Source organism: Triturus cristatus, chromosome 5_1, assembly GCF_964204655.1.
Source record: "Triturus cristatus chromosome 5_1, aTriCri1.1, whole genome shotgun sequence".
Taxonomy (NCBI): Eukaryota; Metazoa; Chordata; class Amphibia; order Caudata; family Salamandridae; genus Triturus; species Triturus cristatus.
This window is the reverse complement of record NC_140587.1, coordinates 701,441,260-701,466,974: the sequence shown is the minus strand read 5'-3', so window position 1 is coordinate 701,466,974 and position 25,715 is coordinate 701,441,260.

Below are 25,715 nucleotides of genomic sequence, written 5' to 3'. Positions count from 1 at the left end.
CGTGGCGGGCTCAAGGGACGGAGCACAACAACAACAACAAGCTCAAAATGGAGGGGAGGGCAGAGCAGGGCGCCGGGGGCTCACACAAACAATGCACAGGTCTACTTAAAATGAGCGAGTAATGGCAAAGAAATGCACACGCTTTAAAATCGCCAAACAGTGCAGCTTTGAAATAACGATACCACGTTGCACAGAGAGCGCAGGCAGGGGAGCGATCACTCGAGGAGGAAGCGACGAGTGAATCACAGCGCTGCGTGGTCAGAGGACGCGCTTTAATGCTAGTGGGAGGGCGGCTCAGCTGGGAGGCGTGGCGGGCTCAAGGGACGGAGCACAACAACAACAACAAGCTCAAAATGGAGGGGAGGGCAGAGCAGGGCGCCGGGGGCTCACACAAACAATGCACAGGTCTACTTAAAATGAGCGAGTAATGGCAAAGAAATGCACACGCTTTAAAATCGCCAAACAGTGCAGCTTTGAAATAACGATACCACGTTGCACAGAGAGCGCAGGCAGGGGAGCGATCACTCGAGGAGGAAGCGACGAGTAAATCACAGCGCTGCATGGTCAGAGGACGCGCTTTAATGCTAGTGGGAGGGCGGCTCAGCTGGGAGGCGTGGCGGGCTCAAGGGACGGAGCACAACAACAACAACAAGCTCAAAATGGAGGGGAGGGCAGAGCAGGGCGCCGGGGGCTCACACAAACAATGCACAGGTCTACTTAAAATGAGCGAGTAATGGCAAAGAAATGCACACGCTTTAAAATCGCCAAACAGTGCAGCTTTGAAATAACGATACCACGTTGCACAGAGAGCGCAGGCAGGGGAGCGATCACTCGAGGAGGAAGCGACGAGTGAATCACAGCGCTGCGTGGTCAGAGGACGCGCTTTAATGCTAGTGGGAGGGCGGCTCAGCTGGGAGGCGTGGCGGGCTCAAGGGACGGAGCACAACAACAACAACAAGCTCAAAATGGAGGGGAGGGCAGAGCAGGGCGCCGGGGGCTCACACAAACAATGCACAGGTCTACTTAAAATGAGCGAGTAATGGCAAAGAAATGCACACGCTTTAAAATCGCCAAACAGTGCAGCTTTGAAATAACGATACCACGTTGCACAGAGAGCGCAGGCAGGGGAGCGATCACTCGAGGAGGAAGCGACGAGTGAATCACAGCGCTGCGTGGTCAGAGGACGCGCTTTAATGCTAGTGGGAGGGCGGCTCAGCTGGGAGGCGTGGCGGGCTCAAGGGACGGAGCACAACAACAACAACAAGCTCAAAATGGAGGGGAGGGCAGAGCAGGGCGCCGGGGGCTCACACAAACAATGCACAGGTCTACTTAAAATGAGCGAGTAATGGCAAAGAAATGCACACGCTTTAAAATCGCCAAACAGTGCAGCTTTGAAATAACGATACCACGTTGCACAGAGAGCGCAGGCAGGGGAGCGATCACTCGAGGAGGAAGCGACGAGTGAATCACAGCGCTGCGTGGTCAGAGGACGCGCTTTAATGCTAGTGGGAGGGCGGCTCAGCTGGGAGGCGTGGCGGGCTCAAGGGACGGAGCACAACAACAACAACAAGCTCAAAATGGAGGGGAGGGCAGAGCAGGGCGCCGGGGGCTCACACAAACAATGCACAGGTCTACTTGAAATGAGCGAGTAATGGCAAAGAAATGCACACGCTTTAAAATCGCCAAACAGTGCAGCTTTGAAATAACGATACCACGTTGCACAGAGAGCGCAGGCAGGGGAGCGATCACTCGAGGAGGAAGCGACGAGTGAATCACAGCTCTGCGTGGTCAGAGGACGCGCTTTAATGCTAGTGGGAGGGCGGCTCAGCTGGGAGGCGTGGCGGGCTCAAGGGACGGAGCACAACAACAACAACAAGCTCAAAATGGAGGGGAGGGCAGAGCAGGGCGCCGGGGGCTCACACAAACAATGCACAGGTCTACTTAAAATGAGCGAGTAATGGCAAAGAAATGCACACGCTTTAAAATCGCCAAACAGTGCAGCTTTGAAATAACGATACCACGTTGCACAGAGAGCGCAGGCAGGGGAGCGATCACTCGAGGAGGAAGCGACGAGTGAATCACAGCGCTGCATGGTCAGAGGACGCGCTTTAATGCTAGTGGGAGGGCGGCTCAGCTGGGAGGCGTGGCGGGCTCAAGGGACGGAGCACAACAACAACAACAAGCTCAAAATGGAGGGGAGGGCAGAGCAGGGCGCCGGGGGCTCACACAAACAATGCACAGGTCTACTTAAAATGAGCGAGTAATGGCAAAGAAATGCACACGCTTTAAAATCGCCAAACAGTGCAGCTTTGAAATAACGATACCACGTTGCACAGAGAGCGCAGGCAGGGGAGCGATCACTCGAGGAGGAAGCGACGAGTGAATCACAGCGCTGCGTGGTCAGAGGACGCGCTTTAATGCTAGTGGGAGGGCGGCTCAGCTGGGAGGCGTGGCGGGCTCAAGGGACGGAGCACAACAACAACAACAAGCTCAAAATGGAGGGGAGGGCAGAGCAGGGCGCCGGGGGCTCACACAAACAATGCACAGGTCTACTTAAAATGAGCGAGTAATGGCAAAGAAATGCACACGCTTTAAAATCGCCAAACAGTGCAGCTTTGAAATAACGATACCACGTTGCACAGAGAGCGCAGGCAGGGGAGCGATCACTCGAGGAGGAAGCGACGAGTGAATCACAGCGCTGCGTGGTCAGAGGACGCGCTTTAATGCTAGTGGGAGGGCGGCTCAGCTGGGAGGCGTGGCGGGCTCAAGGGACGGAGCACAACAACAACAACAAGCTCAAAATGGAGGGGAGGGCAGAGCAGGGCGCCGGGGGCTCACACAAACAATGCACAGGTCTACTTAAAATGAGCGAGTAATGGCAAAGAAATGCACACGCTTTAAAATCGCCAAACAGTGCAGCTTTGAAATAACGATACCACGTTGCACAGAGAGCGCAGGCAGGGGAGCGATCACTCGAGGAGAAAGCGACGAGTGAATCACAGCGCTGCGTGGTCAGAGGACGCGCTTTAATGCTAGTGGGAGGGCGGCTCAGCTGGGAGGCGTGGCGGGCTCAAGGGACGGAGCACAACAACAACAACAAGCTCAAAATGGAGGGGAGGGCAGAGCAGGGCGCCGGGGGCTCACACAAACAATGCACAGGTCTACTTAAAATGAGCGAGTAATGGCAAAGAAATGCACACGCTTTAAAATCGCCAAACAGTGCAGCTTTGAAATAACGATACCACGTTGCACAGAGAGCGCAGGCAGGGGAGCGATCACTCGAGGAGGAAGCGACGAGTATTATCTTTGTTGCACGCATTGATCTTCTGAGATTTCAATAACTGGCTGTTTCTGGGTCTGTATGCCCGAGGATCTACGGGATTTATGTATTCAGATGTTCGCCCAACATGCATGTCAGTGTGAGCATTTTTTGATATCCATGTTTGCTGTTTTATGAAATGGAGCGATCGGTTGGCCCTGGCACACTGACAACCCCCGAGGAACCTCGGCAGGGAAACTAATTATTTGTAAGTGATGCAAATAACGGACTTAAAAATTGTTAGAATCTCCCACATAATCGTTGGAACTAAGGGCCACATGTACTAAAGCACTTTCACATAGACACAGAAAGGGCAAAAAAACGTTGATGCATCTGGTCCTAAGTGTCCTTCACCAAGGTCAGACTGGCCTATAGGGCAATCAGTCGGTGACTGATGGGCTGCTCTGACAGGTCAGTGTGTGGGCCAGTTATAGGCAGGGACGTGGCTTGGTCAGGATGATTGGGGGAGGGACATGGAGGGTTCAGATTTCACAACAATCAAGCTGGGACATCTTGTTACGACACATTATATGAGAAGCCGGACATGAGGGGGGCATATTGGGCAGTGGAAAGAAGGAGGAGTGCGGATTGTTAGGGGTACTTAAACGTAAACGAATCCACACTTTTTAAGGCCTCTAATGTGTAGATGAGAGAGAGTCGGTGTGTTTTTTGTCAGTGTGGGCATTTAAAAGTCCCAGGTGAAATCTGACAGACTTTTGACACTATCCGACTGAAAGCACTTGTACCCAACTATTTACCACAGAATACATTTTTTAGGGTGAGTGTACCTCCCCAAACACCGCCCCTGGAGCTACGCCCCTGTTTATAAGCTGTTTGTGGCCCTGTTGGGCCGGGTTTTGCTCTCGATTTCCCTGATATTAAAACAAACATTGCCTGAAGCAAGCACAAATAAATCCATACACGCTTCCATAGCTTGAAAAACAATTATACAGTGTGTCTTTACAAGTTTTAAACTCCTCTAATTTGCAAACCTGGGTCTCTTTTTTTAGTCATCAAATTCACTAAGGGGCGCACTTTTATTTTGGTGCCCGGGCCTATTTTCTGTCCCAGTCCCACACTGTCCTTCACTCAAGAATAAAAGTAGTCTTAATATCTCAGACGCCAAGTCCCATCCTCCCCAGTATTCGTTTCTCCAAATATTAAACATTTTACTCCATATCTCACTCCATAACTCATACATATCCTTTGGAAGGTGAAGGAGAATTTTGCAAACTTTGTTTGGTGCTGGCACAGAGCTAACTTAAATTTGGCATAGGGAATAGTTACTAGTGGTGTTTCTCACCTCGTATGAAACCCACAATGCTTTTTTGTGAATGTTGACTCTACCTCAAGGGCAAATAAAATAATTCACAAGCCACAGTTTTCAAATGCTATTTTCTGTCTAACTCCTACTCGTTTAACCGTCTCTGTTATTGTTTTCCGTGCTCTGAAGACAGGAGCACACGGTGGAATCCTCTCTGTGGCCGGTGCACCCCAGCTCTTTCTTCAGCAGCACTAGAGACCAAAAGGCCCCAGTGAAGCCTGCCCATCCCAGACTTCAGTCACCTTGGGTCCCAGGCTTCGGCCTGAAGCCTGCCAATCCCAGACTTCAGTCCCTTGGGTCCCTGGCTCGGGCTGTTGCGGGGATTCTGCTCATACACAGAACTATGCACAGGAAACCAGGACCTCAGTGAATTGTGGTGTACCAAAAAACTCACCTCAGTACACAGAACCCCTTACCGACTAGCATCAGTATCTCATTCGTTCTCCGTATCATCTCGAATCTACCAATGATTAGACAACCCAGAACAAGCGACTTAGAGTACTCTCAGGAATGGTGGGAATCAGAAACACCTTTTCGATATTATTCTCATATGAGTCCACAACAAGAGTAATCAGAGACACAGAAAAGTTTAAAATGTTTATTTTTAACTACGTGCTCTAAGATGCAGTACTTTGGCTAACATAAGCGGACAAATGATTAGAAATAAAACCATCAGCATTCTTACAATTCCATAGAAAATGAAGGGAGAAATCATATTATAATGATAGTGGGAACAGGTTCTATATTACCTTGTGAACCACCCTCCCTTCGCTAGCAAGCTAGATTTATATACTAATAGAAGGTCGCTAGGTTTGAATGGGGAACCAAATACCTCAAAGATCAGCTTAGGTGAATCACATCACAGGATCAGCTCTGCTCCCTGTGTCTGGACAGTTTTTCTCCAAGTGCCTGAATTATGCATGCAACTGCAATATTAAAGGCACCAGAGTTTCAGATATTTGCAGCTGTGTGCTTGCTGTGTCTAGAGCGTGGGCCGGTCAACCTGAATTCAACAGCATACATTGTTGCTTGACCTTGACGGCTTCTGCACACAGTGTTCAGACTAAGATTGCGGTGCAAGTTTAGGAATGTGAACAACAGACCGTTCTCATGTGAAGAAAAAGCAAGCAAGCAGTTTTACTTGTAATAACAGCTACCTGTAGTGTCGTGTGCAAAAGCAGCAAAGTGGCAAGAAGGCGTTTAACTTCTAAAGCGCTTATGCTAACATAGCAATGTGTGCACATAAAACCCTGTCTCCACTACACCCTCCCTTGATCGGACCACGAACAGAATAGGGAAGCAATGTAGGAACGCAGAGTACAAGTTCGAGTGAGGCAGAACCAAGTCCATATATTGCCAATCCATATAATTGGTACTGAAAGTTCGAAAAATTGGTTGGGTAAAAGTAAAAAAATAAAACATCTCTCAGAGGCGGTATACAGCCCATTGTGGATTAAAAAAGAAAAATAAAAAAATTTGGATTAGGACATGCGGAAGATGGACAACTGCCAATTTAATCCATCAACGTGTAGGCACAATATGTTGCAACTGCTTCCAAGAGGAAGTCATTGTAATGTTCAGTAAATGAGTCAGCCATCCAGTCAAGTAAAGTAAACAAACATACATGTTCTTCGACAACCGGAGCCTCTAGCACCAACTTGGTTGTTCTTCAAGATAACTTTGTGCCAGGAAGTCATGGGCTGCAGCATAGATATCCCAATTCCCTAGGATTCCGTGCGCCGCTCCACAGGCCATAATCCCGATGCCAGAACAGTCCAACTCATGAGCCACTATGGGACTCATCAGTCGATCATTATCCGGGGCAGGAGACGCCGTGTTCGACAGGCACAAATCCAGAGGTCATATGAATGGACAATATAGGCAATGGAAAACAGGTTGCATGCAAGTAAAGTATGAGAACCGGAAGGACAATCCATAGGCTACGCTCAAAGTGGCTAGTGGTAGTGTTCCATAGTATTCAAGCACCCGGTTGCGTAGTTGAAACAGACGGGACAGGCTGTCGTGTGCCACAGATCGTTCAGCCATTGCGGAGCAAACAAATCAACAGCAGCACACTAGCAGTCAAGGCGAGAATTAACAGAAGCCCGCAGAAGACACTGGGAAAAATAGAATAAAAAAATGCCGCTATCACACCAAATATTGTTTGGAACGAGGTCACAAGGACGGAGCCCACAACTTTGAAAAAATGCACCAAGCCAGTTGTTGACGAGGCATTGAATATAGTGTGAATCAGAGCACCGAAATGAAGGGGGAGATCTGTATTCAAAATAGCATGCACCTCAGTGCGGGTGTTAGCCACGTGAAGTATTGTATTGTATTGTATTGTATTTATTGCTTATTGAGCGCAGCTGTCACCCAAAGGGTATCCTGGCGCTGAGACCTAACCGTGCATCTATTAAACAGCTACATTACTCTGGGGAACAAGTAAGTTTTAAGGCTCTTTTTAAAAGTGAGCAGATCAAGGCAGCTCCTTAATGCTAAGGGGAGAGTGTTCCACAGCGTGGCAGCCGCAAAACTAAAAGCGCGACCACCCATTCTCGTTCTATTAATTTTAGGGACTTTTACCAAGAACGCCGAAGATGATCTTAAAGGTCTGGCTGCCTGATACCAGAGGAAGAGAGTCTGAAGGGGTATTGGTCCCAGTCCATGCAGGGCCCTAAAAACAAGGCAGAGAGCCTTAAACGCAATTCTCTGCTGGACTGGGAGCCAGTGTAAATCGGCCAAAGCTGCCGATGAAGAGGCGGACCGTGGTCGAGACAAGGCCAGTTTAGCGGCCATATTCTGTATCCTTTGTAGCTTTAGGACCAGAGTCTTCGGGGCACCCAGAAGTAGTGCGTTGCAGTAGTCAATCCTGCTAAGAATGGAACTACGCACTACCTCAGCTCTGGAGCCCCGTGGGAGAAGTGGCAAGATTTTCCGTAGAGCACGGAGCAAACCCATACATGTTGCTGCCGTTTTGTTTACGGAGGCATCGAGCTGCAAATTGGGTTCGAATAGAACTCCCAGGTTGCGAGCTGAATCTGCCGCCTCCACCGAGCCCGGGATGGACACTGGCCAAAAATCGGCCGGTAGTGTACGGGGAGTTCGGTCCAAGGAGCAGTAGAGTACCTCCGTTTTTGACCCATTGAATTGCAACGCATTGGCTCGCAGCCATGCTGCTGTGGCTGCCATACAACGGTGAAAGGCATCCCTTGAAATGGACTCAGAACCCTCAAATGAAAAGATCAACTGAGTGTCATCGGCATAGTTGACAACAGATATGCCGAATGACTTTATCAGTGCTATCAAGGGACGGAGATATATATTAAATAGGATCGGGCTAATTGCCGATCCTTGAGGGACTCCCTGTTTCACCCGCCTGTGAAGGACAAATGTTTCACGAGAGGAAGTCAGGGCGACTTCTTTTTGAGGCAATAGAGCCCTTATTCTGCTCATCTTGTTGAACTCTGCTTTCAAGTTTGGTATGGAAGGCCAGATGGATACATCTAGTCTCCCATGCGGGGGTGGGAAAAGCACATTCTTATAACAGACTACTCGTTGTGAGACAGTTGCAATGTACGGAGTCCCTACTAGCATCCCGCAGCATGCCTCATTATTTAAAAGCAAATAACCACTATTAGCTAACAACAGGAAAGTGGGTGTAATCGCTGGCACAGGATTTCCCTTCAGAATGCAAGCTAAATTCGGCGCATGAACGTTAAAAGCGCCATGCAATTGGATGTTCCTACAAACTACTGAGTGATCAGGTGTGGAAGTGCATTCCTCTCCTTTTAAATAAACCTCTTTAACCTCTCTCAGGCACCTGTATGTAAATGGGAGTGACCAAACTTCATGTAGGAAAGCGGTACCCAATGGTTTTTATCTGCCTAAAGCATAGTGTTTCATATATGAACTGAACTTGAACAATGGAAATTGTAGTGTGATTAACCCATAGATAAGCCACACAGCTGAGTTTGATTCGGCCACTGAAAATGGTAAAGGTTCCAACTTTTCAATATGCAATAGTGAATACGTTGCATCCTTCATGGACATGAACTATTGTTTATCAGTCAGATTGAACGGCAAGAATAAAGATGAAGTATTCATGTAGTCCCAGGGAACTTTCCCAGCCTTCAATGTTTGCAAAGTCCATGCAAATTGCATTATTGAGCGCAATTGATTTTGACCATGGTATAAAACAGACATGTCATCTTGTACAACATCTACAACAGATGAAACAATATTATCTAATGTGTAAATTCTGGAAGAAAGGGTGTTAATGCTATTATCAATGACAGCAAGCACTTTTTCCAAATTTGCTTGATCAATCACTCTTAATCTTGAAGCAGCTTCAATTTGAGATAATTTCCAAACTTCGTTGTAAACAGCATACACCCATCTTTTGGACCTGCCACCCACAGGGCCCTTAAAAAAATCATTCAAATCTACTTTGTCATTCAATTTAGATAAATGAAGTTTAACTGAGGCCAAGGTGGAGTGTTGCAGCCAGGTTTGACATAATTTACCTATGGAATAGGTAGTGACCGAATGGGAAGATTCAAATCTGGGGTCTACCCTAACCTGTGTATAACCAGGCAGCAGACCCAGAAAACGATGTTGACAGGAATCTGAACTTTTCTGCCATAATAACCATCCTTGAGGATCCAAGTTGAAAAGTTTGAAGGATGTATTAGTAACGAATGACTGCAATTCATCAAGGGACAGATCTGTGTGATTATCCCATTTTGGATAAGCGCCCAAATCAAGAATAGAAGGGGAATTCATCTTTTTAGAAGTAGCCAATCCAAAGCAGGTGGTTTGAAAAATAGTAGAATTAAAAAACAACAGATGGTTAGGTATAAGGCATGCACGATGCAGTGCTTCTGCACCTTGTACCTGCCAAGCGTTATAACCTCAAACAGATTTAAGATCAATGGTATCTTTCCACAGCTCATAGCCCCCTACAGCTAATTCATCCATAAAGGACTTTGAATACAGTAATTTAGTGTGGGTCAGTCTAACTTTGGAAGCTGACTCAGCAGCCATTTTAAAATAAAAGGCTTCAGGTTTAGATACACTGAAATCAGAAAAATACGTACATTTTTTAACGAGAGTTTTGGAGCTGCCTTCAGTTTATGCTGGACAATGTTCCCATTGCGTATAATTAACGACATTTCTAAATGTATTCGCTTGATGCAGGAAATGATTGCCATAGTGTTGGTAACAAAACAATTCTCCATAATTTGCTGTGTCTAAATACAAATCTTCAGCATCAAAAGCAGCATCATTTTTCAAATCAGAAAAAAAGCCTTGAAGGCTTGAACATCCCAATCTCAGAACCTATGTTTTGTTTCACAACATCCCCCATAGAAACACAAAGTACATTGGGGACATTAATCACCTCTGTGGGACCATGAATTTGAAATTTTACAGCATCCCATACAATCCCATCTAACACAGGCCAGGCAGTAATATTAGCAAAAGTCTGGTCTCTCTTCATGATGTGTGATGAGGAGTGGGGTGCCAAAGTTCCATCAATTAATCTAATTGCAGATATTTCGGTTAGATAGTGTCCGTTTACTAGATGAAAAAATACAACCAAATCCAATTGACATAAACAAAAAAGTAGATATGAGCACCAGCCAAATGTAAGTCAAGGGGGAATTAAAAAATGTCTTTTAAACCAAACAGCAAAAATAGAAATTTTCGATGGGGCATTCGAAGTTATAGAGTTAGTGTCAAATGAAAAACGTGACTGGTCAACTGAACTTGATTGTAAACCAGGCAACGACACATCTGTGGGATAAGTATACTTAGTATCTTCAACTGGACCACCAGCCGGTGGAGTCAATAAAGAATTAGTAACTGTATGCATCTCGATGGCAACGTTAGGCCTGTTGGTATTTGCCAGAGCCAAAACAGAATTTCTCAGCATCGCTGAACAAGAGACCGCTGGAGTCATACTAAGAAGAATCGGCCACTCGTTGTAGTTTGACATTGTCAATGGAGATGTACCTGGTATCCTTGCGACCAGGAAGTGGTGGTAAAATGACTGTTCTTGTACCCTGCACGCCAAGCACTGGAACCGGTGCACGATAAGAGGGGACAAACTCCTTTTTGTTCTCCACCTCTCACGGACCAGGTAACCAACTCGAGGTAGACAGCCAACTACCGGAATCTGAAGTGCAGCATCAGTTGTGGAGGGCAAGTGTTACTGTCTCTTGTAGATTCTGTAATACAGCAGAATGATCATCTGCGTCAAAGGGTGTGGCCGACGCCGCCATGTCTAGACCATCAAGGTCCGGGACAAACATTTTTATGCCAAAGAGCATTTCATATGGGGTCCACCTACCCAGAGACCTTCTAGGGAGATTATTAAGTGCACGTTGAACGCTATACAAATGGGCCAACCAGTTCCTGCCAGTACCTAGCTGTCAGGGATTGCTTTAAGTCACGGTTCATTCGCTCCACAACACTATTGCCCTCAGGCCGGTATGGAGACGAAAATTTGACTTGGACCCCCAAAGACCTCATGGCATCCTTGTACGCCTTAGAGGCGAACGCTGGACCCTGGTCTGAATGGAAGGTACCACATGCAAAAATTCCCACAAAGACACGCAAATCCCTGATGATAGTTCAAGCATCAGCACTCCGTTGTGGCCAGACCCATAGAAAACATGTGCACGAATCCACTGCAACTAAGATATACTTATACGCAGTATCAGAGCAGAAAGGACCGCAGTGATCCAAATAAACACACCCACGTGGTTTATTAGATATGTATAACTGTGTTTGAGGTGGACGCGCAGCAGTCGAAGGTTTAATCTGCTGGCAAATGTCACAATTAAGGACATAAGCACGAGTCTGTTTGTACAATCCGCGCCACCAGTAACATTGTTGTAAGATAGTAACAGTCGCTGAAACGCCGGCATGGGCAGAAGCCATACCTTCGTGAGCTGCTGTTATCAAGGAAAGTCTGCAGTCCGCGTTGGGAATCAATCTGTCACCAACGTCGTTAATTCTCACAGAGGGAACTTTATCAGGACTTAAATGATAAGAGTATTTAGAAGGGAAACCACCAGGGCAATTATCACCCTTCTCTGTTGCAGCAATTGCTGCCAAGATGTCATCATCAATCTTACTTTTGGATCTTGTAACCTCTGCTACTAGATATATTGCCACTGCTATTTTCGCTGCTTCATCAGCTAAACTGTTGCCAACAGGGTGTACCCCGATGCGCTGGTGACCAAGAATGTGAATTACATTCACGAGCGGCAGACGTTGTTTAAGTTCTGCGACTCAAACCCAAAGCATTTTATGTTTGATTGTGCTACCATTGGAATCACGATACTCAATCTGAGACAAAAAGAATAAATTGTCGTTGTAAGACTAAACACAGTAAAAAGAGTCACTCACTATAAGAGTAGTCACTCGAGGATCAGCAAACTCCAGTGTAAGCACCAGAGCACGAAGCTCTGCCAACTGAGCGGTACAATCACCCAATGTCTGCGTGTGCACGACATCAGACTTGAATTCACCATTCACGAAAGTACCAGCCACTATTGCGCAGGCCGCTGAATAAGCATGCTTAGATTCCGTCGTTGGTTGCGCCGAACCGTCAGTGTAAATGATACAATGGTAATCCTCAAGCGGGCACAAGGACAGAGGAGCTGGATGAACCAATTCATACTGCAAATACTCCTGAGTCTGCAATGAAGCATCAAAGATGTAAGTAACATCCGGAGACTTCAAAGAAGTGGCCCATTGTATCCAACGGGGATGCAAAGCTTTAGAATTTGGTACACTGGCTTTCGTCACTGCCTCTAGTGCAGGATACGGTGTGACAACCAACATGCGTTTCACTTGCAACAGCGCTCTCTCCTTTAGAATCGCCATCTGCACTGCAGTCAAAACTTTTTCGACAGTGGAAAAGCGCATTTCAGCCGAAGTGTACAAGTGTGACTTGTAAGCAATAGGGACTGCGTCTCCCTCATTGAACGTTAAGTACGTGAAACCCACTGCGCCTGGTACAATTCTTATTGCGAGGTTAGTGTGGTTATCACGCATCAGTAAGTATTTAGAAGCAAGAAGATCAGCCTGCAAAGATTGGATGATAGCTGAATGTTCTGGCAGCCATCTCGATTTGGAAAAAGTTGGCTGTACCAAGGCATATAGCGGCTTGATACGCTGTGCATAATCGGGAATGTAAGTACGCCCGAAATTAAAAAAACCCAGCAACGATTGTAGTTTTTTCAGAGTTGTTAGAGCACGCACGCATGCGCACTTCTCCAGGAAGTGAGGTGCTAAACCTCGACCTTCGTTGTTGAGTTCATATCCCAAAAACAACACTGTAAACTCCGCAATGTGTGATTTTGCAAAGATAAATTTGTAACTGATGTCCGCAAACATGACAATGATGCGGTCAACGCGACACAGATGCAACCATAACTCGACGTCTGTGAGATAGATATCATCAACATACGAGTACGCATCAGGGTCAATGCTCTCCAACAAAGACACCTGGACTGTTTTTGTAGCCCATGGCTAATCTTTTAAACTGTTTCTGTTTACCACCAGAAGTAAAGGCTGTCCATTGGCTACTAATAGAGGACAGGTTATGGCTTTAAAAGCCATTTGAGAAGTCAAGTGTGGTTTAAAACCTTTTTCTAACAAGACTATCAACGAGGGCAGAACTGTGGGTATTCTGTACCGCGCATGTCTGACAATGAGAGTTCAAATGCCGATAATCCAAAACTAGGCGGTACGACCGATCAGGTTTAGTTACAGTGAAAAGAGGATTATTCATGGGTGACACACATGTTTCAATTACACCTTGATATTCCAATTGATCAAGGATTTCTGCGACGTGAGATCTAGCTTCGCGGCGCATGGGATATTGGGGTTGTGGCTGTGGCATAGACCGTAATGGAATCTCATGGCTTGGTGATAATTTATCCCACCCAACCTGAGAACTGTACAGCGCTGGAGCAAGCACCTGTGCCCACTCTTCTGCAAAGTTCTGAGCTTGCTCCTTCGGCACTGTGTGCTCGAAAGAAGGGAGGATTACCTCCTCCCCTCTAGGAGCAGCCAAAATGAAACCTGGGGGCCAGTCCGCCTCTGCTAGCAAAATGTCATAAGTAGAGGTCAGATTTTCCCAAAATATCCCTTTTATGGTACGTTGTATGTCACCTTCAATTAAAAGTACTATGTCATATAGTCTGTCAGGGGGAGCCACTCTAGTGTCAGCAGTTTCTACAGTAATAAATGTGTCAGTTGCTGTCGCCTTCAGATATGGACGCAGTGCTTGCCGCACTATTGTAACCTCCGCTGCGCTGTCTAGCAGCGTTAGTGCCCATGTCAGGTTCCGAAGCTGTGTTCTCACTATCTGTGGCATACCTTGCTGTTAGTGCAGCAACCTTCTTTTTCTGAAACGGGCGGTCGTTGACGTGCAAATTTGTCCTGCTTGCCTTTACAGTCAGCCGGGCGGGGATGCTCACGTCCTTGTGGGGCACCCCGACCTTTGCCACGTTCTCCTCCACCGGATTGTGAGACCGATGTTTCCTGTGAAGAACGAGGAGAACGTTGTTCAGGAGACCTAATTCTAGTGCGATCGCGCATTTCATATGTGCGTTCAGTAGTCACTTGTACTGGTGAAGCAGGATGTGACCCCTGTTTCTGTTGCTGCTTCCCCTATTTCTTAGTTTTCCAATTTTGTTTAGGAAAAGCTGGACGGTCGTCTTTAGTAGACTTAACCGTCTGAGTTTGCGGTTCCGCTGCTGTTTTAGCAAAAGGCTTAACGGACAAACTATTGCGGCCAATGATCTTATATGCCTCCGCAATAATCTGTGGTAACTGTCGGGGTTTATCGACGTCGGCGACGAGGCGCAGCTTATTTGACACCTGAAAGTTAACCACATCTCCCTTGACGTTAGCAAGGATGAGATCAGCAACTACGTCTGACACGCCGACAAGCCTCATTCCCACCTCGACCGCCGCCTCCGGACCGTGCTCATCCTGAACACGCTTGATCACGGAGGGCAGTACAGTCATAGACAGTGTGCCGAAGCACTTCGAGTAGACTGCTGCAAACACTTTACCCCACTTCTCACAATCAGTTACCTCTGGGACCAAGTCTTTCTGCAAACTAATAGTAAGGATCCTGTGTTTTTCCACAGGAGTAGAATTTGGAAATACCACTTCCAGCTGGTCAAATTTCTCAGCAAGCCAATAAGGCATATCGTCCTTATTCTGGGGGCGCTTGCCCATAACCGAATTAACCATGACGGGACTAATAGTAATCCCGGTCGGGCGAGCTGGTTGCGTCACAACCCCAAGTGCCCCCACCTGGACATTGCGAGAGACGTATTGCACTAAAGCCCTATGCACCGCAATCAATGCGGTGTGGAGTTGACGTAAGTCATCCAGCGGGGCTAGCAAATATCGTGGATGTGGAGTGAACCCGGCCAAGACTGGCCAAGTGGCCACTGGAATAGACAAGGGACCTACCCAAACTGGTGTAACGGTGTGGGGTAGGGCACCATTGAACCAAATATGATGCTGCCAAGCAGAAATAGGAATCTCCTGCATCCTATACGGCGTGTAATTAGCTGGAACTGCCGTAGGAGTGTATGCGTGAAATGTCTTATCATTCGCAATAACCTCCGGAAAAGTAACCCAAGAGTAAAACAGCTCATAGGGGAACGATGCATCGGCACTCACTACAAAGATAATAGACATTCCATTGTCCGGCACCCCGAACTGCGTCAAATGACACCGGAGAGGTGCGCGACTATGCGCTGCAATAGCGACTTCAGCCATAAGGATGCAGAGAAGAAAAAACAATCTATATTAACCCGTAGCACAAAAAGGGTCAGTAATTGCAAAAGAAAACCTTTTTAATTGTCAAGCTTGAATGAACCTATAAACCAACTATATAGGTAGGTTTAAACCGTCACTCCCGTCAACTGGAAACAAGAGTGAGTGTGTTGTGGACAAATATATGCACTACTAATGCGTATCAATCATAAGACCAAAACGTTGGGCGCCATGTTGCGGGGATTCTGCTCATGCACATTACTATGCACAGGAAACCAGGACCTCAGTGAATTGTGGTGTACCAAAAAACTCACCTCAGTACCCAGAACCCCTATACGACTAGTATCAGTGTCTCATTCGTTCTCCGTATCATCTCGAAGCTACCAATGATTAGACAACACAGAACAAGCGACTTAGAGTACTCTCAGGAATGGTGGGAATCAGAAACACCTTTTCGTTATTATTTTCATATCAGTCCACAACAAGAGTAATCAGAGACGCGGAAAAGTTTAACATTTTTATTTTTAACTATGTGCTCTAAGGTGCAGTACTTTGGCTAACATAAGCAGACAAATGATTAGAAATAAAACCATCAGCATTGTTACAATTCCATAGAAAATGAAAGGAGAAATCATATTATAATGATAGTGGGAACAGGTCCTATAATACCTTGTGAACCACCCTCCCTTCACTAGTAAGCTAGATTTATATACTAATAGAAGGTCTCTAGGTTTGAATGGGTAACCCCATATCTCAAAGATCAGCTTAGGTGAATCACATCACAGGATCAGCGCTGCTCTCTGTGTCTGGAAAGTTTTTCACCAAGTGCCTGAATCATGCATCCAACTGCAATATTAAAGGCACCCTAGTTTCAGATATTTGCAGCTGTTTGCTTGTTGTGTCTAGAGTGTGGGCCGATCAACCTGAATTCAACAACATACATTGTTATTTGACCTTGACGGCTTCTGCACACAGTGTTCAGACTAAAGTCGCAGTGCACTTCTAGGGGTGTGAACAACAGACCGTTCTCATGTGAAGAAAAAGCAAGCAAGCAGTTTTACTTGTATTAACAGCTACCTGTAGTGTCGTGTGCAAAAGCAGCAAAGTGGCAAAATGGCGTTTAACTTCTAAAGCACTTATGCTAACATAGCAATGTGTGCACATAAAACCCTGTCTCCACTACAGGGCCTGATGCCTGCCCATCCCAGACATCAGTCCCATAGCTCCCTGACTCTGGCCTGGAGCCTGCCCATCCCAGACTTACAGTCACCTTGGGTCACAGTCTCTGGCCTGACTCCTGCCCATCCCAGACTTATAGTCACCTTGGGTACCAGGCTCTGGCCTGAAGCCTGCGCATCCCAGACCTCAGTCCCTTGAGTCCCTGGTTCTGGCCTGAAGCCTGTCCATCCCAGACTTCAGTCCCTTGGTTCCCAGGCTGAGGCCTGAAGCCTGCCCACCCCAGACTTCAGTCTCTTGGGTCCCAGGCTCTGGCCTGAAGGCTGCCCATCATAGACATCAGTCACCTTGGCTCTCAGGCTCTGGCCTGAAGCCTGCCCATCCCAGAATTCAGTCACCTTGGGTCCCAGGCTCTGGCCTTAAGCCTTCCCATTCCAGACTTACAGTCTCTTGGATCCCTGCCTCTGGTCTGAAGCCTGCCCATCCCAGACTTCAGTTCCTTGGGTCCCTGGCTCTGGCATGAAGCCTGCCCATCCCAGACTTACAGTCCCTTGGGTCCATGACTGTCCTGAAGCCTACCCATCCCAGACTTCAGTCCCTTGGGTCCCTGGCTCTGGCCTGAAGCCTGCCCATCCCAGACTTACAGTCCCTTTGGTCCCTGACTCTGGCCTGAATCCTGCCCATCCCAGACTTCAGTCCCTTGAGTCCCAGGCTCTGGCCTGAATCCTGCCCATCACAGACTTCAGTCCCCTGGGTCCCAGTCTCCGGCCTGAAGCCTGCCCATCCCAGACTTCAGACCCTTGGATCCCAGGCTCCAGCCTGAAGCCTGCCCATCCCAGACTTCAGTACCTTTGGTCCCAGGCTCCGGCCTGAAGCATGCCCATACCAGACTTCAGTCACCCTGGGTGCCTGACTCTGGCCTGAAGCCTGCCCATCCCAGATTTCAGTCCCTTGTTTCCCAGGCTCTGACCTGATGCCTGCCCATTCCAGACTTCAGTCCCTTGGGTCTCAAGCTCTGGCCTGCAGCCTGCCCATCCCTGACTTCAGTCCCTTGGGTCCCTGGCTCTAGCCTGAAGCCTGCCCATCCCTGACTTCAGTCCCTTGGGTCCTTGACTCTGGCCTGAAGCCTGCCCATCCCAGACTTCAGTCACCTTGATTCCCAGACTCCGGCCTGAAGCCTGCCCATCCCAGACTTGCAGTCCCTTGGGTCCCAGACTGCGGCCTTGAGAGTCTCAAAGCACGAACCTTCTGTATCACATTTTGAAGCTTTATCGACCAAAGCCACTATGGGTAGAGCGTCCTTTTGACTAATTTCAGTGAATATATTCTTTTCACACCATGAAATACTGTGCTGGGGCTGATGCTACATCCTTGATTGACGTGGCACAGCAGTTACATGTTAGAAACATAAGAAACAGTCATGGCTGCCTTCTACAGAAAGGTGCACAAATAGCTTTCACTTCCTGTAAAAAAAAGAGACTTTTTTGGTTTTAAAATATTTTATTGGCATTTTCAGGTAAAAGGTGTAGAGTTACACATCATTAATAGCACAAGTACGGGATATCGAACAAAATGGACTCCGCTGCTTCCAAAATATACTTTTTTAAGATCACAGGTTGCAATAGAGAGCGGTCTGCTTAAACAGAGCCGAAAGGCACTGACATTTCCAAAATGCAAACTAAACTCGGCTTAATAAAGAAATCCTGCTAATTCAATAAAATACAATTCTGTACACCTTGTTACCTCTCAATTTACACTATCATATGTATTATTCCAAAGGAATCACTACTTTGCATCAGTTTGCTGCACAAATCCCTTTACACTTGAAAGAGTGCAAATATCTAGATAGGATTGTGCCTTTCTAAATTAGAGACCCATTTGCATGGTCCACGTAAAAAACAAATCCAGCTGGACCTCTATTGGATATTTAATAATTTGATTATAGCTATACACTACTTGAAGAGGAACAGAACATCAATCTAAGTTGTGTCGGCATGGAATTAATTGAACTGTAGGCATTCATCTTTACAAATTGAGAAGACCGAGGACGGCGTGTAAGATGCGGGTGTTCAAAATCAGAAAGTGTAGACCAATATATGCACCTTCCATGCATTGTGCGCCAAGTAGAGGGAGACAGACACTCCCTTGTGCTACAGTCTCTCCAGCACCCTGCACTCTCACCTCACCTTCCATCCTATCCTGCACTCTCCTTCAGAATCAAGACCCTGGAATTATGTGATTCTGTGGCCACAGCATTTTCTGAATAATTATGTAATGTGCCGCATTTGCCACATAATCCACCATCTGCTACAGGACTTGCGCATTTCAACAAAAAATGTTTCTAGCTCAAATGGATCAAAAGTTACTAAAATAAAGCACCACAATTGCTGCTTCACAGCGGCAGAACCTTTCCAAAGGTTAACAGGTAACTGCTGTTGCTGATTGCTGTACTCACGTTTGACACTGATACTAATTGGGTGACACATTTTCACCAATAGTATTAATGTATATTCAAGTGACACAATAGTAAAATAATAATGTCACAGGTTGTGCTGCATTGCTCTACCTACATTGTTTCTTCTTGCTGCATAATTTGGTGAACCCTGCAGCATAATTTGGCCCTCAATTGCCACATTATTCCAGTGGGCCCTGCTCATGCCCCACAATATGGTGATCAAACACCCTACAATTTGCTTATCAAACCCACATTATCGCTAATACCGCAGCCGCTTTGTTGCAACATAGAAAGCAATAATGAAAGCCAGGTCTTAGAATGTAGGACACAGTGTGCGTGAGGGAGCCTTCTTAAGTTGGTGGCACCGTAACGGTATCCCGCCTGGAGATGATGCTGCGAAAACCCATGGACTGAGATCGAAGTCCTTGGCTTGGATCTCATCTGGTTTAGCCTTCTGGGTTTGTCCCTAGTCTGGGAAATCTGTTATATCATATATGCAGGGATACTGCAACTATGCAATTGTGCAGACCTGGCGATTTTCGCAGAATTAGTGATTTTCCACATTTGCCACATAATTCAACATCTGCCATATTATCTGCAGATTTTGAACAAAATAAATCTTTCTAGCTCAAACGGTTCAAAAGTTAGTAAAAATACAGCGAAACATGTTGCTGCGCAGTGGAAGGCCCTTTGGAAAAGTTGCCTGATCACCTTTCTGTAGCTTATTGCTATATTTGGGTGTTAAACTGGTACTAATGTGGTGCAACCGATGCCCAGACAGTGCTAACAAGTGTAACAAGCATTTGCAATGCAATAAGTCTTGCACTGCTGAAAGTTTGAGCTATTGGCGTTGCTAATAATAATGCAACGCCAATAGCTTAAACTTTCAGTAATGCAAGAGCTGTTGCATTACAAAGCAACTGCGACACTCGCGCTTTACCTTTAAACATCTAAAGCACAAATGCTCCTGTCTATTTGCAATGCTTTAGCTCTCCCATTACTGAAAGTTTGAGCTATTGGTGTTGCATTATTATTAGCAATGCCAATAGCTCAAACTTTCAGCAGTGCGAGACCTATTGCATTGCAAATGCTTGCTTGAAGGAGTGATTTCAGTAAGGCTGATCCAATGTTGCTGCAGCAGTAACATTTCCCAACTATGCGGTGACTATAAAAATGAGACTAAGTGGCTTATTGTGATGCCGGTCAGAGTTGCCTCGACCAACACCGTCTCGGACTCAGGACCGACCGCCCTCCAGTCGTTGGTTCCGACCGCCTGATTACTATTCGACCAAACACTGTTCGGTCAGATACTCACTTTTCTCTATGGAAGCTTGTGTCACGTCCGTAAACCGGCTGCAATCCAGACTCCTACACTGAAATGGGGATGTGTGTAAAACTCTGCACCATGTGACAGGCACACCATTGTGCCTGCCAAACAGTGCAGGGTTTTACAGGGGGGTACTCTAGGTACCCCCTCGACCACCAACCGTGGGCCACGGAGGCAAGGGGACCCTGCTAGGGACCCCTAAAGTCGCTGTCCGACAGCCTTTCCATGTCAGAAAGGCTGAGGGAAGCCGACATTGTAATCCAGACGGCAGAACGCCATCCATAGGGTATTACAGTGTGGTTCCGACTGGCAGGAAGACTCGAAGAGCTGGTTGGAACCGAGTTGGAATGGCGGGCCGACATCGTAATCAGGCGGTCGGACTGCAAACCGACCGTGTCGGACGGTAAGCCTCTGACCGCAGTCGGAAAGCTTCCAACAAGCGATCAGAGGCTTTTCGACTGGCATCATGTTCGGCTCCTCAATGTCATCTCTTGAATTAAACATATGCAAAGGTGTGGTGGTGTCACCATAGTTCTTTGTAAACATTTTCTGAACTCAAAAACGTATGTTTCCCAATTTCTTGACTGTAGAAGACCCACCGCCTCAAATTGCCCCATTTTCACATTTTTGCTCTCAAATTGTATTATTTATTTATTTTGCATCACTTAACTGTACTTTGGTATTTGTCAAAAAGGATGCAGTAATATTTGAAACACAAAAAATGAAACATATGTTTTGAAAATAGTCCACAAATTCTGTGGCCAACATGATACATTGAAAAATTGTTCTATTAAAAAAATAAAGAAAAAAAACTAAAAATGGGAGTGCCATGAAGCCGGGCAGGCAGAGGGCTGGTTGAGGTCTTCTGCACCTTGTGCTGCTGGGACATACAGTAATGACTTGCAGTACAGTGCTTAATTTGTAAAATATGAAGTGCCAGGGCTCTGGGCAGGAGGCCACTGCAGCTTGCACCCCCCATCGCCCCAGTCATCGCTGCCAAAAAACTACTAACCATCTCTCCCGCATGTAAATGCGACAGTTCAGATTATCCCAGGTTCCCAAAGCTAAAGGAATGGCTGGGGAGGCAGGTCTGAGCAATTTTTTAATGTACGTTGTTTTCTGAACAACTGTTATACTGCTCATCTCTAAATTACATGAGCAGCGCCACCTTGTGGCAGACTGCTCTAAGTGTGGTGTTGACAGTAAGGTGCCGTGCAGAGCACCGGAAACCAATTAAGTGCCGGTGCTCAGCACCGGAAAGCACCGGCTCAAATTAAGCACTGCTGCAGTATTGCACCTTGTGCTGCTGAATCTACAGGGACATCTAGCAACGACCTGTGGTACTGCACCTTGTGCTGCTGACTCTACAGGGACATCTAGTATCGACCTGCGGTACTGCACCCTCCCACGCCTAAGACAGGGACATCCAGTCACTGCCTCTTTTGCTTATTCTATTAACCGAATGAGCCGAAAAATAAATGATTGCTGCTCCTGGAGAGCGAGATGGAGTTGAGAGAGATGAGAGTTTCGGAACAGATATGGCACTTTTTTTTGGTGCAACTATAAACAAAGCAATCCGTAAAGAGCTGCTTCGCTCAGGCTCCTCCAATGCTACCTTGTAGGAGAGATATTCAGAGGAGCCAGCGGTTGTGGAGATAATGAAGGAAGGAGGGGAGCCAACTGAAGTGAAGCTGTGGAGTAAATGATGTCTCCAGTCCCACAATCCTGTATGAAATATCTGCATACCCACAATCATGTGAGAAACTACAAGCTCACATTTATTCCTCACAGGAATTACATATTGTGATTCTTTCTTACTCTAAGTTTTTGGATCACAGTTAAAGGTCTGAGTAAGCATTAAGTGAAGGTAAACTAAAACCAGCAGTGTCATAAAATAGCTTCGGGTCACTGCGCCCGCTCTCTGCTGCTGAGCTCCGTAAACGATTGCAGTCTATCTCTAAGGAGGACGTAAGGAAGCACATCTTTTATTGAAAGGCGCTCGGTGTGACAAATAACAATGGAGAACCGCAGCCTTCTATTCATGCATGGTAGATGGAAATGTAAAGAAGTGCCAAAGACACGCAGGAAACAACAAAAGCGAGGCATCAGGAATCTCCCCGCAGCCTCCTATACATGCACCATAGATGGAAATGTTAACAAGCGCCAAAGACACGCAAGAAACAATAGAAAAACAAGCAATGGGGCAGGAGGCGGCAGTTACAACACTGTGACATCAAGAGGTAGTGGGAGGAAGAATGATTTATTTAAATATAAACAGCCAGGGCGCAGAAGCTGAACACAGACAAACAGTAACAGTCGGAAACCAAGAAGAAAATGGTGCCCCAAAGAGCAGAAAAAGAACCATAGCAGAATGAGACAGTACCTAGTCCCTGCTCTGTGATAGGAACAGAAGAGAGAAAGGAGGGACAAAGAGGCAGGACTGACCATTAGCAAGCAAGGATTTTTAAAGAACACTGACATAGACAAATGAAAAGCAATGGCAAGAAAGGGGAAGGATTTGAAGCCCACAGACTGATTACAGCAGGTTTCGAAGAAACAGCGCATGCGCTGTCTGGCTTGACCTAAAAATGACAAAATAATGAAGTAATGCAATCACAAAACATGCTGCATACTGCAGCATAATTTGCCTTTTCTTGATGCATAATTTACACAACTCTGATACATAATTTGACCCAGCCCTGTATCATAATTGCAGTGGCCCTGCATATACGGTGTATAATTCAATGGTGGTAGCAGTCGGGTGAGACTCGCTGGAGGTCCTTGTAGAAGGGTGAGGAGGAGAAAATTATTTCCCGGTTGACACAGGAGACTGAAACTGTGCATTTATTGTTAGAATAAACACTTATCCGGCAGACGGCCTTAGTCTCTGTATGGAACCTCTTGACCCAAGAGACACTGAAGAACGCTTTGTCAACCTGCTGCTAGCCCATTCCTTGATTAAAGGATCTTGGTTTTGAATATTTTCCTGGAGTTCCATTTCCTCTACCTGCTTAACTATGTGTTCTTCTGCCCTGGGGTTGGTCTGCAACACACACTGGTCTTCACCTGGAAACATAAAGACAATGCAGCACAAGTAAAAATTTGCATGCAGATAAAAAGTCTTACAATTCACGTCAGGTGTCACTAGTGAGCACTTGATCTATATCTTGTTATGAGTGTTCTGCTCTCATATAAGTTTACAAAGCTGGATGGACCTGTGAGCTTGATGGAGGGAGGAAAGCTTCATGCGTGGTGAGGGCCTTCCTTTTGTTGCCTTACTGAGACACTACCAGGAATGTGGAGGCAATAAGAAAAATGGCTTTCTCGCCCACCATGATATTCCCACCCCTTTGGTCTTGATGGACACTGGTTTTCACTGGTGGGCCTGGGAATTACTTCTTGGTCCTCTGTGTTCCAAACTGAAATCCATTGGACCAGAGATTGAGGGAATTCTTTAAATATTGGTCCAGGGGAGCATCAAGGGTGTAACACGGACCCGGCAGCGCCTTCAATGCCACCCCTTCAAGATGCCTTCTAGTCATCCCAAAGCCTATAAGACCTGTGAGATATGGAAGTCTCAGAGGCCCCTCACCACATTCTGTGGGGGGGTCCCTATCATTTTGATCTACCCCGCTGCAGAGAATTAAAGGCAATCACATTTGTCATTGACTGCCCGGTGTTTATTGCTCTGTTATAGGCCTGACTCTGGACAGATCATCTCTGTAATAGGGCCAGCAGATGCTAACATTTCTTTCAGAAGAGCTGGGTGATGAGGAATGAGTGAGCTGTGTGATGTAGCTGTGGTGCAGAGAAGAGGGAGGAGATGGCACGGTGAGGAGCCAATTTGCGTCGATGCTGGAGGGGTCTCTGGTTCAGGGGTAATGCATGGTTAGCAGAATCCCCCACATGGATATATTTAGTTCTGAGCTGATGACACCTGCGCCCGTGGGGAGCCTTAAAATGAGGTCTGAACACCAGCGTACTAATACGAGAGGTGCCTACAACATGGGGATAGTATTTTCATCTTCAACGTCAGGCTATAATAATAGCAGCAAGTGGCAGAAGATCTGCAAGAGTAAGCCAAGGTTTCCGTTCTTGTGAGAGAATAGTAACAGGGGAGATTGCAGGATAAGATAGGCCTAGAGGGGTCTACAGATAGGATGTTCTCAGCACAAACATTCAGCAGGTGAATGAACGACTGCTTCCACTCACCTGTGGGCAGCCACATCTCCCTCATGAGGGACAGAACCAAAATGAGGTGGGTGATGGGGAAATCAGAAAGGAGATCCTGGGAAAGTCAGAGGCATTGGAAAGAGGCTACAAGGCCTAGAAAATTGGACTGAGCTGCTGCTACGACATTCGCGAAGGGACAGCTTTGAGCCTGCTTGGGACTTTTGCCTAAGGTAAGATGTGGTGTAGTTGGCATATCCGACATCATAAATTGTTGGAAGGGGGCATGAACTCATAGGTTCTCACATTGTCATTAAATTAGGAGAATAAGGGAATAAAGTTGTATTACTTGAGAAGGATAATAAAGGAGAGAATGTTGGATAGAGATGAAGAATATCTGAGCAACGTTGTCATTATTTTCAACTACAATGTTCAACTTTGTTCATTGTTCTCATCTTGATTCTCTCCTACGAGAAATACTTCTAACTGTTCCTCACACCAAAATCACCACACCACACATAGCAAGCTGCACATTATGAAGCTAATAAAGACCTCACCAGCTAACATGTCAAAGAAGAATGAGAGTAAGGGCAGGCCCATCAAGAAGAAGAATATCAGAAGATGCAAATGGGAGAACCTTCAAGCAAACAGGCAAAATCAGACCAGTGTTAGACCTGACACCCTTTGATTGTAGGCCCCCAAACTTTGGCTTTAGGACTCACGGCTAAAGTCCATGTGTGCTTTCCCCAAAAAATTGGCTTACAGCTAACTGGCAAATTTTATTTACGTGTACGATCCTAGTAGATAGTACTACATGTAGCCAGGGCCCCTAAGTTAAATGCTACTAGTGGGCCTGCACTACTCATAGTGCCACCCACTGAAGTAGCATTTTAAAACATGTCTCAGGCCTGCCGGCACAGTCTGTAGTGCATTTTAAAACTGCCATTTCTATCTGGTAAAATAAACCTACACCTTCCTTTTAAATACATATAATTCACCCTAAGGTTAGCCCTAAAGGCTAATAGGGCCGGGTGCATTGTTTTTATAATTCAGAAAATGCCACTTCTAGAAAGCTGCAAAAACCTATAGGGGTTAAGCCCAACTGACTGGGGCCAGGTAGGGCTATTCA